Genomic DNA, 11,526 nt, shown 5'->3' on the forward strand with positions numbered 1-11,526 from the left:
GCAGGGACAGGGCTGGCAGCAGCAGGGCAGGGACAGGGCAGGCAGCAGGGCAGGGACAGGGCTGGCAGCAGGGCAGGGACAGGGCTGGCAGCAGGGCAGGGACAGGGCAGGCAGCAGGGCAGGGACAGGGCAGGCAGCAGGGCAGGGACAGGGCAGGCAGCAGGGCAGGGACAGGGCAGGCAGCAGGGCAGGGACAGGGCTGGCAGCAGCGGGGCAGGGACAGGGCAGGCAGCAGCAGGGCAGGGACAGGGCTGGCAGCAGGGCAGGGACAGGGCTGGCAGCAGGGCAGGGACAGGGCAGGCAGCAGCAGGGCAGGGACAGGGCAGGCAGCAGGGCAGGGACAGGGCAGGCAGCAGGGCAGGGACAGGGCTGGCAGCAGGGCAGGGACAGGGCTGGCAGCAGGGCAGGGACAGGGCTGGCAGCAGGGCAGGGACAGGGCTGGCAGCAGGGCAGGGACAGGGCAGGCAGCAGCAGGGCAGGGACAGGGCAGGCAGCAGGGCAGGGACAGGGCAGGCAGCAGGGCTGGGACAGGGCTGGCAGCAGGGCAGGGACAGGGCAGGCAGCAGCAGGGCAGGGACAGGGCAGGCAGCAGGGCCGGGACAGGGCAGGCAGCAGGGCAGGGACAGGGCTGGCAGCAGGGCAGGGACAGGGGCCCCCAGCCCCAGGGCACTCCCCCCCAGCCCCAGGGCACTCCCCCCCCAGGCCCAGGGCACTCCCCCCCCGGCCCAGGGCACTCCCCCCCAGCCCCAGGGCACTCCCCCCCAGCCCCAGGGCACTCCCCCCCCAGGCCCAGGGCACTCCCCCCCCAGGCCCAGGGCACTCCCCCCCCCAGGCCCAGGGCACTCCCCCCCCAGGCCCAGGGCACTCCCCCCCCAGCCCCAGGGCACTCCCCCCCCAGGCCCAGGGCACTCCCCCCCCAGCCCCAGGGCACTCCCCCCCCAGGCCCAGTGCTGGCTGCCAGCGTGGGAAGCAGGCCCTGGCTGCTCTGTGAAAGGAGAACCCCCCCAGGAAAAGCAAAACTGAGCCCCAGAGCTCTTCCTCTGCAGGGCTGCAAAGCCAAGGAGCAGCAGCAGGCTGGGGGCAGCCCCAAGGGGAGCTGCTCAGCCTCACCCCACAGCTCCAGGCAGGCCAGCAGGAAGCAGCAGTGGGGAGCAGCTCAGCACAGCAGCCTGGCTGTGGGCTCCCAGCAGGGTGCACACAGAGCCCTGGGGTCCCTCCCAGCAGCAGCAGAGGCCCCCAGCAGCCACACTACCTTCTTTTTTCTCTTTGGTGTCAACAGTCTGAGACTCAGACCACCTCTCCACCACCTCCCTGCAAACATCACTCAAGAGCTCTTCCTCCTGGAAAGGGAGAAGAGCCTCCTCAGTCCTGGCACACAGCTGCCCTGCGTGGAGCAGGTGTGGGGAGCAGCAGCTGCAGGGAGCCCCAGCCCCCAGGCAGCACTGCAGCCAGGCACAGCAGCTCTGCACACACAGGGCCTGGGGGGCACCCAGGGCACACTGCTGAGGCCCCCAGGACCGGGGATGCCTCCAGCCACAGGCAAGCAGAAGGTGCTGGGGCTGCTGCCAGGCTGCTCTGCACCATGCCAGGCAATGCCCTCCCCAGGGAGCAGCTCCAGGCTGGGCTCCCAGCACTGAAGGGCCAGGGGGAAACCATGGCCCCAGGCAGCCCCTGCCCAGCACCAACTGCTGCTCAGCACAGCTGCAGGGCAGCTGCTCAAAGGCCACCCCTGAGACAACCTCCCCAAGCCAATCAGCCTGGAGGAGACACAGGGCAGAGCTGGCACCACCCTGCTGCTGCTGCTGAGGACCATGAGCCCCCAGCAGGGACACAACAGAGGCACAGAGCTGGCAGGGAGCTCAGGGATCAGCCAGCCCCAACCCCTACCATGGGCAGGGACACCTCACACCACAGCAGGTTGCTCACAGCCACCTCCAGCCTGGCTGCAAACACCTCCAGGCAGGAGGCTTCCACCACCTCCCTGGGCAGGGCTGGACTGGATGACCTTGGAGAGCTTTGCCCTCCTGAGTGACTCTGATTCCAACCTGCTCAGACTGCCACAGGGAGAGGCTGAGGGCTGGGGAAAAGGCCCAGGAGAGGACACTGAGAGGCTGCCAGGAGCACAGGCTGGGTGAGCAGAGCAGCAGGCAGGGTGTGCAGGGGAACATCACCTCACCTCTCACAGGGTGATAGGGGCTGGAAGGGACCTCTGGAAATGGGATGGAATGGAACTTCAAGATCCTCAAGTCCAACCTCTCCCCCAGCACCATCTGATCAACTCAGCCATGGCACCAAGGGCCTCATCCAGGCTCTTCCTGAACACCTCCAGGGATGGGGACTCCACCACCTCCCTGGGCAGCACATCCCCAGGGCCAATCTCTCTTGCTGGGAAGAACTTTCTCCTCACCTCCAGCCTGAACCTCCCCTGGCACAGCTTGAGACTGTGTCCTCTTGTTCTGCTGCTGCTTGCCTGGGAGAAGAGACCAACCCCCACCTGGCTCCAACCTCCCTGCAGGGAGTTGCAGAGAGCAAGAAGGTCTCCCCTGAGCCTCCTCTTCTGCAGGCTAAGCAACCCCAGCTCCCTCAGCCTCTCCTCCCAGGGCTGTGCTCCAGACCCCTCCCCAGCTTTCTTGCCCTTCTCTGGACACCTTCCAGCAGCTCAACCTCTTTCCTAACCTGAGGAGCCCAGAACTGGACACAGGACTCCAGCCCAGCCCCCTGCCAGAGCAGGAGCAGAGACTCCAGCCCAGGTCCCACAGGGACACATCCAGACAGGGCTGGGAAGGCTCCAGAGCAGGGAAGGCCAAGTCAAGCTTCAGGTGCCAGGGATCCCTCCAGGCTCAGACACACAGAGGGGTAACAAAAATCAGCCTGGGCCAAGGACACAGAAGCCATGGAGGAGGTCTGCAGGTGCCAGAAACACTGATGGGGAAAGGCTCCTGCTCAGTGGCTGAGCTCTGCCAGGCAGGGCTGGCAAGGACTGAGAACTTCACATTGGAGCAGCAGAGAAGGAACTTCATACTGGGGGGGTCAGGTGGTGACAAACTCCCCAGGAGCCAGCACTGGTCCCTGGCAGCCCAGAGCCAGCTGAGTGCTGAGCTGCAGCCAGAGCAGGGAGAGCAGCAGCACAGGGAGGGGATTCTGCCCCTCTGCTCTGCTCTGCTCAGCCCCCACCTGCAGCACTGCCTCCAGCTCTGGGGCCCCCAGCACAGGAAGGACCTGGAGCTGCTGGGGAGGCTCCAGAGGAGGCCACAAAGAGGATCAGAGGCTGCAGAACCTCCCCTGTGGGGAGAGAGCTGGGGCTGTTCAGCATGGAGAAGAGAAGGCTCCAGGGAGACCTCAGAGCAGCCTTGCAGTGCCTGAAGGGCTCCAGGAGAGCTGGGGAGGGACTGGCCAAGGGCTGGGAGTGCCAGGCTGAGGAACAATGGCTCTGAGCTGGGAGAGGAGAGCCTGAGGCATTCACACTAACCCCCAGGCAGCAGTGCAGCAGCCTGGGACAGAGATGCTGTAAAGCTCCTGCAGCCCCCAGGCCATGACTGCTCCACAGCAGTTCTGCACTCTCCTCCCCCCCTGGGGTGAGCTTGGTGGGGCAGAGGCAGCACTGCCCACCCCAGCAGCAACAGCCTCTGCCCACCCCAGCAGCTCCAGCCTCTGCCCATGCCCAGCAGCTCCAGCCTCTGCCCACCCCAGCAGCTCCAGCCTCTGCCCACCCCAGCAGCTCCAGCCTCTGCCCACCCCAGCAGCTCCAGCCTCTGCCCGTGCCCAGCAGCTCCAGCCTCTGCCCACCCCAGCAGCTCCAGCCTCTGCCCACCCCAGCAGCTCCAGCCTCTGCCCACCCCAGCAGCAACAGCCTCTGCCCACCCCAGCAGCTCCAGCCTCTGCCCATGCCCAGCAGCTCCAGCCTCTGCCCGTGCCCAGCAGCTCCAGCCTCTGCCCATGCCCAGCAGCTCCAGCCTCTGCCCATGCCCAGCAGCTCCAGCCTCTGCCCACCCCAGCAGCTCCAGCCTCTGCCCACCCCAGCAGCTCCAGCCTCTGCCCACCCCAGCAGCCCCAGCCTCTGCCCACCCCAGCAGCTCCAGCCTCTGCCCACCCCAGCAGCTCCAGCCTCTGCCCATGCCCAGCAGCTCCAGCCTCTGCCCACCCCAGCAGCTCCAGCCTCTGCCCATGCCCAGCAGCAACAGCCTCTGCCCACTCCAGCAGCTCCAGCCTCTGCCCACCCCAGCAGCTCCAGCCTCTGCCCACCCCAGCAGCTCCAGCCTCTGCCCATGCCCAGCAGCTCCAGCCTCTGCCCATGCCCAGCAGCTCCAGCCTCTGCCCACCCCAGCAGCAACAGCCTCTGCCCACCCCAGCAGCAACAGCCTCTGCCCACCCCAGCAGCAACAGCCTCTGCCCATGCCCAGCAGCAACAGCCTCTGCCCATGCCCAGCAGCCCCAGCCTCTGCCCACCCCAGCAGCTCCAGCCTCTGCCCATGCCCAGCAGCTCCAGCCTCTGCCCATGCCCAGCAGCTCCAGCCTCTGCCCACCCCAGCAGCTCCAGCCTCTGCCCACCCCAGCAGCTCCAGCCTCTGCCCATGCCCAGCAGCTCCAGCCTCTGCCCATGCCCAGCAGCTCCAGCCTCTGCCCATGCCCAGCAGCCCCAGCCTCTGCCCACCCTAGCAGCTCCAGCCTCTGCCCATGCCCAGCAGCTCCAGCCTCTGCCCATGCCCAGCAGCTCCAGCCTCTGCCCATGCCCAGCAGCTCCAGCCTCTGCCCATGCCCAGCAGCTCCAGCCTCTGCCCACCCCAGCAGCTCCAGCCTCTGCCCATGCCCAGCAGCTCCAGCCTCTGCCCATGCCCAGCAGCTCCAGCCTCTGCCCACCCTAGCAGCTCCAGCCTCTGCCCATGCCCAGCAGCTCCAGCCTCTGCCCATGCCCAGCAGCTCCAGCCTCTGCCCACCCCAGCAGCTCCAGCCTCTGCCCATGCCCAGCAGCAACAGCCTCTGCCCATGCCCAGCAGCTCCAGCCTCTGCCCATGCCCAGCAGCCCCAGCCTCTGCCCATGCCCAGCAGCTCCAGCCTCTGCCCACCCCAGCAGCTCCAGCCTCTGCCCACCCCAGCAGCTCCAGCCTCTGCCCACCCCAGCAGCCCCAGCCTCTGCCCACCCCAGCAGCCCCAGCCTCTGCCCACCCCAGCAGCTCCAGCCTCTGCCCACCCCAGCAGCTCCAGCCTCTGCCCACCCCAGCAGCTCCAGCCTCTGCCCACCCCAGCAGCTCCAGCCTCTGCCCATGCCCAGCAGCTCCAGCCTCTGCCCACCCCAGCAGCTCCAGCCTCTGCCCACCCCAGCAGCTCCAGCCTCTGCCCATGCCCAGCAGCTCCAGCCTCTGCCCACCCCAGCAGCTCCAGCCTCTGCCCACCCCAGCAGCTCCAGCCTCTGCCCACCCCAGCAGCTCCAGCCTCTGCCCATGCCCAGCAGCTCCAGCCTCTGCCCATGCCCAGCAGCTCCAGCCTCTGCCCACCCCAGCAGCTCCAGCCTCTGCCCACCCCAGCAGCTCCAGCCTCTGCCCACCCCAGCAGCTCCAGCCTCTGCCCATGCCCAGCAGCTCCAGCCTCTGCCCATGCCCAGCAGCTCCAGCCTCTGCCCACCCCAGCAGCTCCAGCCTCTGCCCACCCCAGCAGCTCCAGCCTCTGCCCACCCCAGCAGCTCCAGCCTCTGCCCACCCCAGCAGCTCCAGCCTCTGCCCATGCCCAGCAGCTCCAGCCTCTGCCCATGCCCAGCAGCTCCAGCCTCTGCCCACCCCAGCAGCTCCAGCCTCTGCCCATGCCCAGCAGCTCCAGCCTCTGCCCACCCCAGCAGCTCCAGCCTCTGCCCATGCCCAGCAGCTCCAGCCTCTGCCCATGCCCAGCAGCTCCAGCCTCTGCCCACCCTAGCAGCTCCAGCCTCTGCCCATGCCCAGCAGCTCCAGCCTCTGCCCATGCCCAGCAGCTCCAGCCTCTGCCCATGCCCAGCAGCCCCAGCCTCTGCCCACCCCAGCAGCCCCAGCCTCTGCCCACCCCAGCAGCTCCAGCCTCTGCCCACCCCAGCAGCTCCAGCCTCTGCCCACCCCAGCAGCTCCAGCCTCTGCCCATGCCCAGCAGCTCCAGCCTCTGCCCACCCTAGCAGCTCCAGCCTCTGCCCATGCCCAGCAGCCCCAGCCTCTGCCCACCCTAGCAGCTCCAGCCTCTGCCCATGCCCAGCAGCCCCAGCCTCTGCCCACCCCAGCAGCTCCAGCCTCTGCCCACCCCAGCAGCTCCAGCCTCTGCCCATGCCCAGCAGCTCCAGCCTCTGCCCATGCCCAGCAGCTCCAGCCTCTGCCCATGCCCAGCAGCTCCAGCCTCTGCCCACCCTAGCAGCTCCAGCCTCTGCCCATGCCCAGCAGCTCCAGCCTCTGCCCATGCCCAGCAGCTCCAGCCTCTGCCCATGCCCAGCAGCCCCAGCCTCTGCCCACCCCAGCAGCCCCAGCCTCTGCCCACCCCAGCAGCTCCAGCCTCTGCCCACCCCAGCAGCTCCAGCCTCTGCCCATGCCCAGCAGCTCCAGCCTCTGCCCACCCCAGCAGCTCCAGCCTCTGCCCACCCCAGCAGCTCCAGCCTCTGCCCATGCCCAGCAGCTCCAGCCTCTGCCCATGCCCAGCAGCAACAGCCTCTGCCCACCCCAGCAGCAACAGCCTCTGCCCACCCCAGCAGCTCCAGCCTCTGCCCACCCCAGCAGCTCCAGCCTCTGCCCACCCCAGCAGCTCCAGCCTCTGCCCATGCCCAGCAGCTCCAGCCTCTGCCCACCCCAGCAGCTCCAGCCTCTGCCCATGCCCAGCAGCAACAGCCTCTGCCCACCCCAGCAGCTCCAGCCTCTGCCCATGCCCAGCAGCAACAGCCTCTGCCCACCCCAGCAGCTCCAGCCTCTGCCCATGCCCAGCAGCTCCAGCCTCTGCCCATGCCCAGCAGCTCCAGCCTCTGCCCATGCCCAGCAGCTCCAGCCTCTGCCCACCCCAGCAGCTCCAGCCTCTGCCCACCCCAGCAGCTCCAGCCTCTGCCCATGCCCAGCAGCTCCAGCCTCTGCCCACCCCAGCAGCTCCAGCCTCTGCCCATGCCCAGCAGCTCCAGCCTCTGCCCACCCCAGCAGCTCCAGCCTCTGCCCACCCCAGCAGCTCCAGCCTCTGCCCATGCCCAGCAGCTCCAGCCTCTGCCCATGCCCAGCAGCTCCAGCCTCTGCCCATGCCCAGCAGCCCCAGCCTCTGCCCACCCTAGCAGCTCCAGCCTCTGCCCATGCCCAGCAGCCCCAGCCTCTGCCCACCCCAGCAGCTCCAGCCTCTGCCCACCCCAGCAGCTCCAGCCTCTGCCCATGCCCAGCAGCTCCAGCCTCTGCCCATGCCCAGCAGCTCCAGCCTCTGCCCACCCTAGCAGCTCCAGCCTCTGCCCATGCCCAGCAGCTCCAGCCTCTGCCCATGCCCAGCAGCTCCAGCCTCTGCCCATGCCCAGCAGCTCCAGCCTCTGCCCATGCCCAGCAGCTCCAGCCTCTGCCCACCCCAGCAGCTCCAGCCTCTGCCCATGCCCAGCAGCTCCAGCCTCTGCCCATGCCCAGCAGCTCCAGCCTCTGCCCACCCTAGCAGCTCCAGCCTCTGCCCATGCCCAGCAGCTCCAGCCTCTGCCCATGCCCAGCAGCTCCAGCCTCTGCCCATGCCCAGCAGCAACAGCCTCTGCCCATGCCCAGCAGCAACAGCCTCTGCCCATGCCCAGCAGCCCCAGCCTCTGCCCATGCCCAGCAGCTCCAGCCTCTGCCCACCCCAGCAGCTCCAGCCTCTGCCCACCCCAGCAGCCCCAGCCTCTGCCCACCCCAGCAGCTCCAGCCTCTGCCCATGCCCAGCAGCTCCAGCCTCTGCCCATGCCCAGCAGCTCCAGCCTCTGCCCATGCCCAGCAGCAACAGCCTCTGCCCATGCCCAGCAGCTCCAGCCTCTGCCCACCCCAGCAGCTCCAGCCTCTGCCCACCCCAGCAGCTCCAGCCTCTGCCCATGCCCAGCAGCTCCAGCCTCTGCCCACCCCAGCAGCCCCAGCCTCTGCCCACCCCAGCAGCTCCAGCCTCTGCCCACCCTAGCAGCTCCAGCCTCTGCCCACCCCAGCAGCTCCAGCCTCTGCCCACCCCAGCAGCCCCAGCCTCTGCCCATGCCCAGCAGCTCCAGCCTCTGCCCATGCCCAGCAGCTCCAGCCTCTGCCCACCCCAGCAGCTCCAGCCTCTGCCCACCCCAGCAGCTCCAGCCTCTGCCCACCCCAGCAGCCCCAGCCTCTGCCCACCCCAGCAGCCCCAGCCTCTGCCCACCCCAGCAGCTCCAGCCTCTGCCCACCCCAGCAGCTCCAGCCTCTGCCCACCCCAGCAGCCCCAGCCTCTGCCCACCCCAGCAGCCCCAGCCTCTGCCCATGCCCAGCAGCTCCAGCCTCTGCCCACCCCAGCAGCTCCAGCCTCTGCCCACCCCAGCAGCTCCAGCCTCTGCCCATGCCCAGCAGCTCCAGCCTCTGCCCATGCCCAGCAGCTCCAGCCTCTGCCCACCCCAGCAGCTCCAGCCTCTGCCCACCCCAGCAGCTCCAGCCTCTGCCCACCCCAGCAGCTCCAGCCTCTGCCCATGCCCAGCAGCCCCAGCCTCTGCCCACCCCAGCAGCAACAGCCTCTGCCCATGCCCAGCAGCCCCAGCCTCTGCCCACCCTAGCAGCTCCAGCCTCTGCCCATGCCCAGCAGCTCCAGCCTCTGCCCATGCCCAGCAGCTCCAGCCTCTGCCCATGCCCAGCAGCTCCAGCCTCTGCCCATGCCCAGCAGCTCCAGCCTCTGCCCACCCCAGCAGCTCCAGCCTCTGCCCACCCCAGCAGCTCCAGCCTCTGCCCATGCCCAGCAGCCCCAGCCTCTGCCCACCCCAGCAGCAACAGCCTCTGCCCACCCCAGCAGCTCCAGCCTCTGCCCATGCCCAGCAGCTCCAGCCTCTGCCCACCCCAGCAGCTCCAGCCTCTGCCCACCCCAGCAGCCCCAGCCTCTGCCCATGCCCAGCAGCTCCAGCCTCTGCCCATGCCCAGCAGCTCCAGCCTCTGCCCACCCCAGCAGCTCCAGCCTCTGCCCACCCCAGCAGCTCCAGCCTCTGCCCACCCCAGCAGCCCCAGCCTCTGCCCACCCCAGCAGCCCCAGCCTCTGCCCACCCCAGCAGCTCCAGCCTCTGCCCACCCCAGCAGCTCCAGCCTCTGCCCACCCCAGCAGCCCCAGCCTCTGCCCACCCCAGCAGCCCCAGCCTCTGCCCATGCCCAGCAGCTCCAGCCTCTGCCCACCCCAGCAGCTCCAGCCTCTGCCCATGCCCAGCAGCAACAGCCTCTGCCCACCCCAGCAGCTCCAGCCTCTGCCCACCCCAGCAGCCCCAGCCTCTGCCCACCCCAGCAGCTCCAGCCTCTGCCCACCCCAGCAGCTCCAGCCTCTGCCCACCCCAGCAGCTCCAGCCTCTGCCCACCCCAGCAGCTCCAGCCTCTGCCCACCCCAGCAGCTCCAGCCTCTGCCCACCCCAGCAGCTCCAGCCTCTGCCCACCCCAGCAGCTCCAGCCTCTGCCCATGCCCAGCAGCCCCAGCCTCTGCCCACCCCAGCAGCAACAGCCTCTGCCCATGCCCAGCAGCCCCAGCCTCTGCCCACCCTAGCAGCTCCAGCCTCTGCCCATGCCCAGCAGCTCCAGCCTCTGCCCATGCCCAGCAGCTCCAGCCTCTGCCCATGCCCAGCAGCTCCAGCCTCTGCCCATGCCCAGCAGCTCCAGCCTCTGCCCACCCCAGCAGCTCCAGCCTCTGCCCACCCCAGCAGCTCCAGCCTCTGCCCATGCCCAGCAGCCCCAGCCTCTGCCCACCCCAGCAGCAACAGCCTCTGCCCATGCCCAGCAGTGTTGCTCTGTCCCAGCTGTGAGCTGGACTCCAGCTGCAGGGCCCTGAAGGTGAGGTCTGTGCTGTGAGGAGCAGGAGCTGCTGGAGGGGCAGCCCCAGCCCCCACAGCCTCCCCTGACTCCCCCTGAAGCATTTGTCAGCAAAGAGCCCTTGGTGCCAGCAGGCAGCACTCAGCTCAGACTGAATCCTGTGCCCTGCAGGCACAGAGCAGCTGGCACAGCAAAGAGCCCTGGGGCTGGTTTAGGTTAGAAAGGACTTCTAAAGCTCCCCCAGTGCAGCCAGCAGGGACAGCCCCAGCCAGGGCAGGCTGCTCACAGCCCCACACAACCTCCCCTGCACTGCTGCCAGGCATGGGGCAGCTCCCAGCTCTCTGGGCAGCCTGGGCCAGGCTCTCCCCACCCTCACTGCCAAACATTTCTCCTCCTCTCCACTCTCAAGCTCCCTCTTGCCCTTTCCAACCCTCCCCCCTTGTCCTGTCCCATCAGGCCCTGCTCAAAGCTCTGTCCCCAGCTCTCTGCTGGGCCCTTGAAGCACTGCAAGGCCACCAGAAGCTCTCCCTGGAGCCTTCTCCTCTGCAGGCTGCCCAAGGCCAACTCTCTCAGCCTGGCTCCCAGCAGAGGGCTTCCAGCCCTGCCAGCACTGCTGTGGCCTCCTCTGGCCCTGCTCCCCCAGCTCCCTGGCTGTGCTGAGGGCTCCAGAGCTGCCCCAGCACTGCAGGGGAGGTCTGAGCAGAGCACAGCAGAGGGCAGAATCCCCTCCCTGCCCCTGCTGCCCACCCTGCTGGGGCTCAGCCCAGGCCAGGCTCGGTGCCGGCTCCTGCCCAGCTCTGCTCTCAGCACTCCTGAGCTCTCCTCAGGGCTGCTCCTGCACCTCCCAGCTTGAGTTCCTGAACAAACCAACCCAGCCAAACTGCGAAGAGCTGAAGGGCCAGGGGAGGGCAGAGAGGGGCAGGGGAGGCCCCCAGAGGTGTGTCAGACCTCCCAGGGAAGGCGATGATCCCCCCCAGGGCTTCCCGGGAGCGCTGCCCCTGGGTCCCTCCCGGCTGCCCTTAGCCCTCCGGAGCCTCCGGGGTCAGCAAGGCCGCGGCCTCCCGCCGCCTCCGGGGCGCGGACCGGACCTCGCCACCCGCCGGAGCCAGCCCTCCCCCGGGGCGGGTGGAGCCGCCCGACCCCGGCGCCGGGGGCTCCGCTCCGCGCCTCGCCCTCACCAGGCAGGCGGCCAGCACACCGCGCAGCGCCTCCAGCCGCTCCTCGTCGCTCTCCTCCTCACGGAGCAGCCCCTGGATGTAGGCACCGTACACGGTGCGGTCCAGGCCCAGCGCCTCCAGCCGCGCCGCCAGCCAGGCCGCGAAGCCTCCCTGCGCCTCCCCGCCGGGCGCCGCCATCTTGGAGCCGCGCCAGCGCCGCGCACGCGCGCCAGCCCCGCCCCCCCCCGGGAGGGAGGGCAGCAGGACGGCGGCCGCGGAGGACAAACTTGTTGGGAGAGCGGCGGCGGGCAGGGGCTCAGCCCGCCTGCCTCTACGGCCGAGGGGCGCCGGAACCGAGCGGGGAGACTTGGAGATGCGCCCGGCCGCGCTCCTGCGGGACGAGCGGCGCTGCTCCTTCCCTGCAGGGGCGGCGAACG

Source organism: Melanerpes formicivorus, unplaced genomic scaffold (genome assembly GCF_026170545.1).
Source record: "Melanerpes formicivorus ecotype bairdi unplaced genomic scaffold, bMelFor1.0.p_v2 SCAF_113, whole genome shotgun sequence".
NCBI classification, from domain to species: Eukaryota; Metazoa; Chordata; class Aves; order Piciformes; family Picidae; genus Melanerpes; species Melanerpes formicivorus.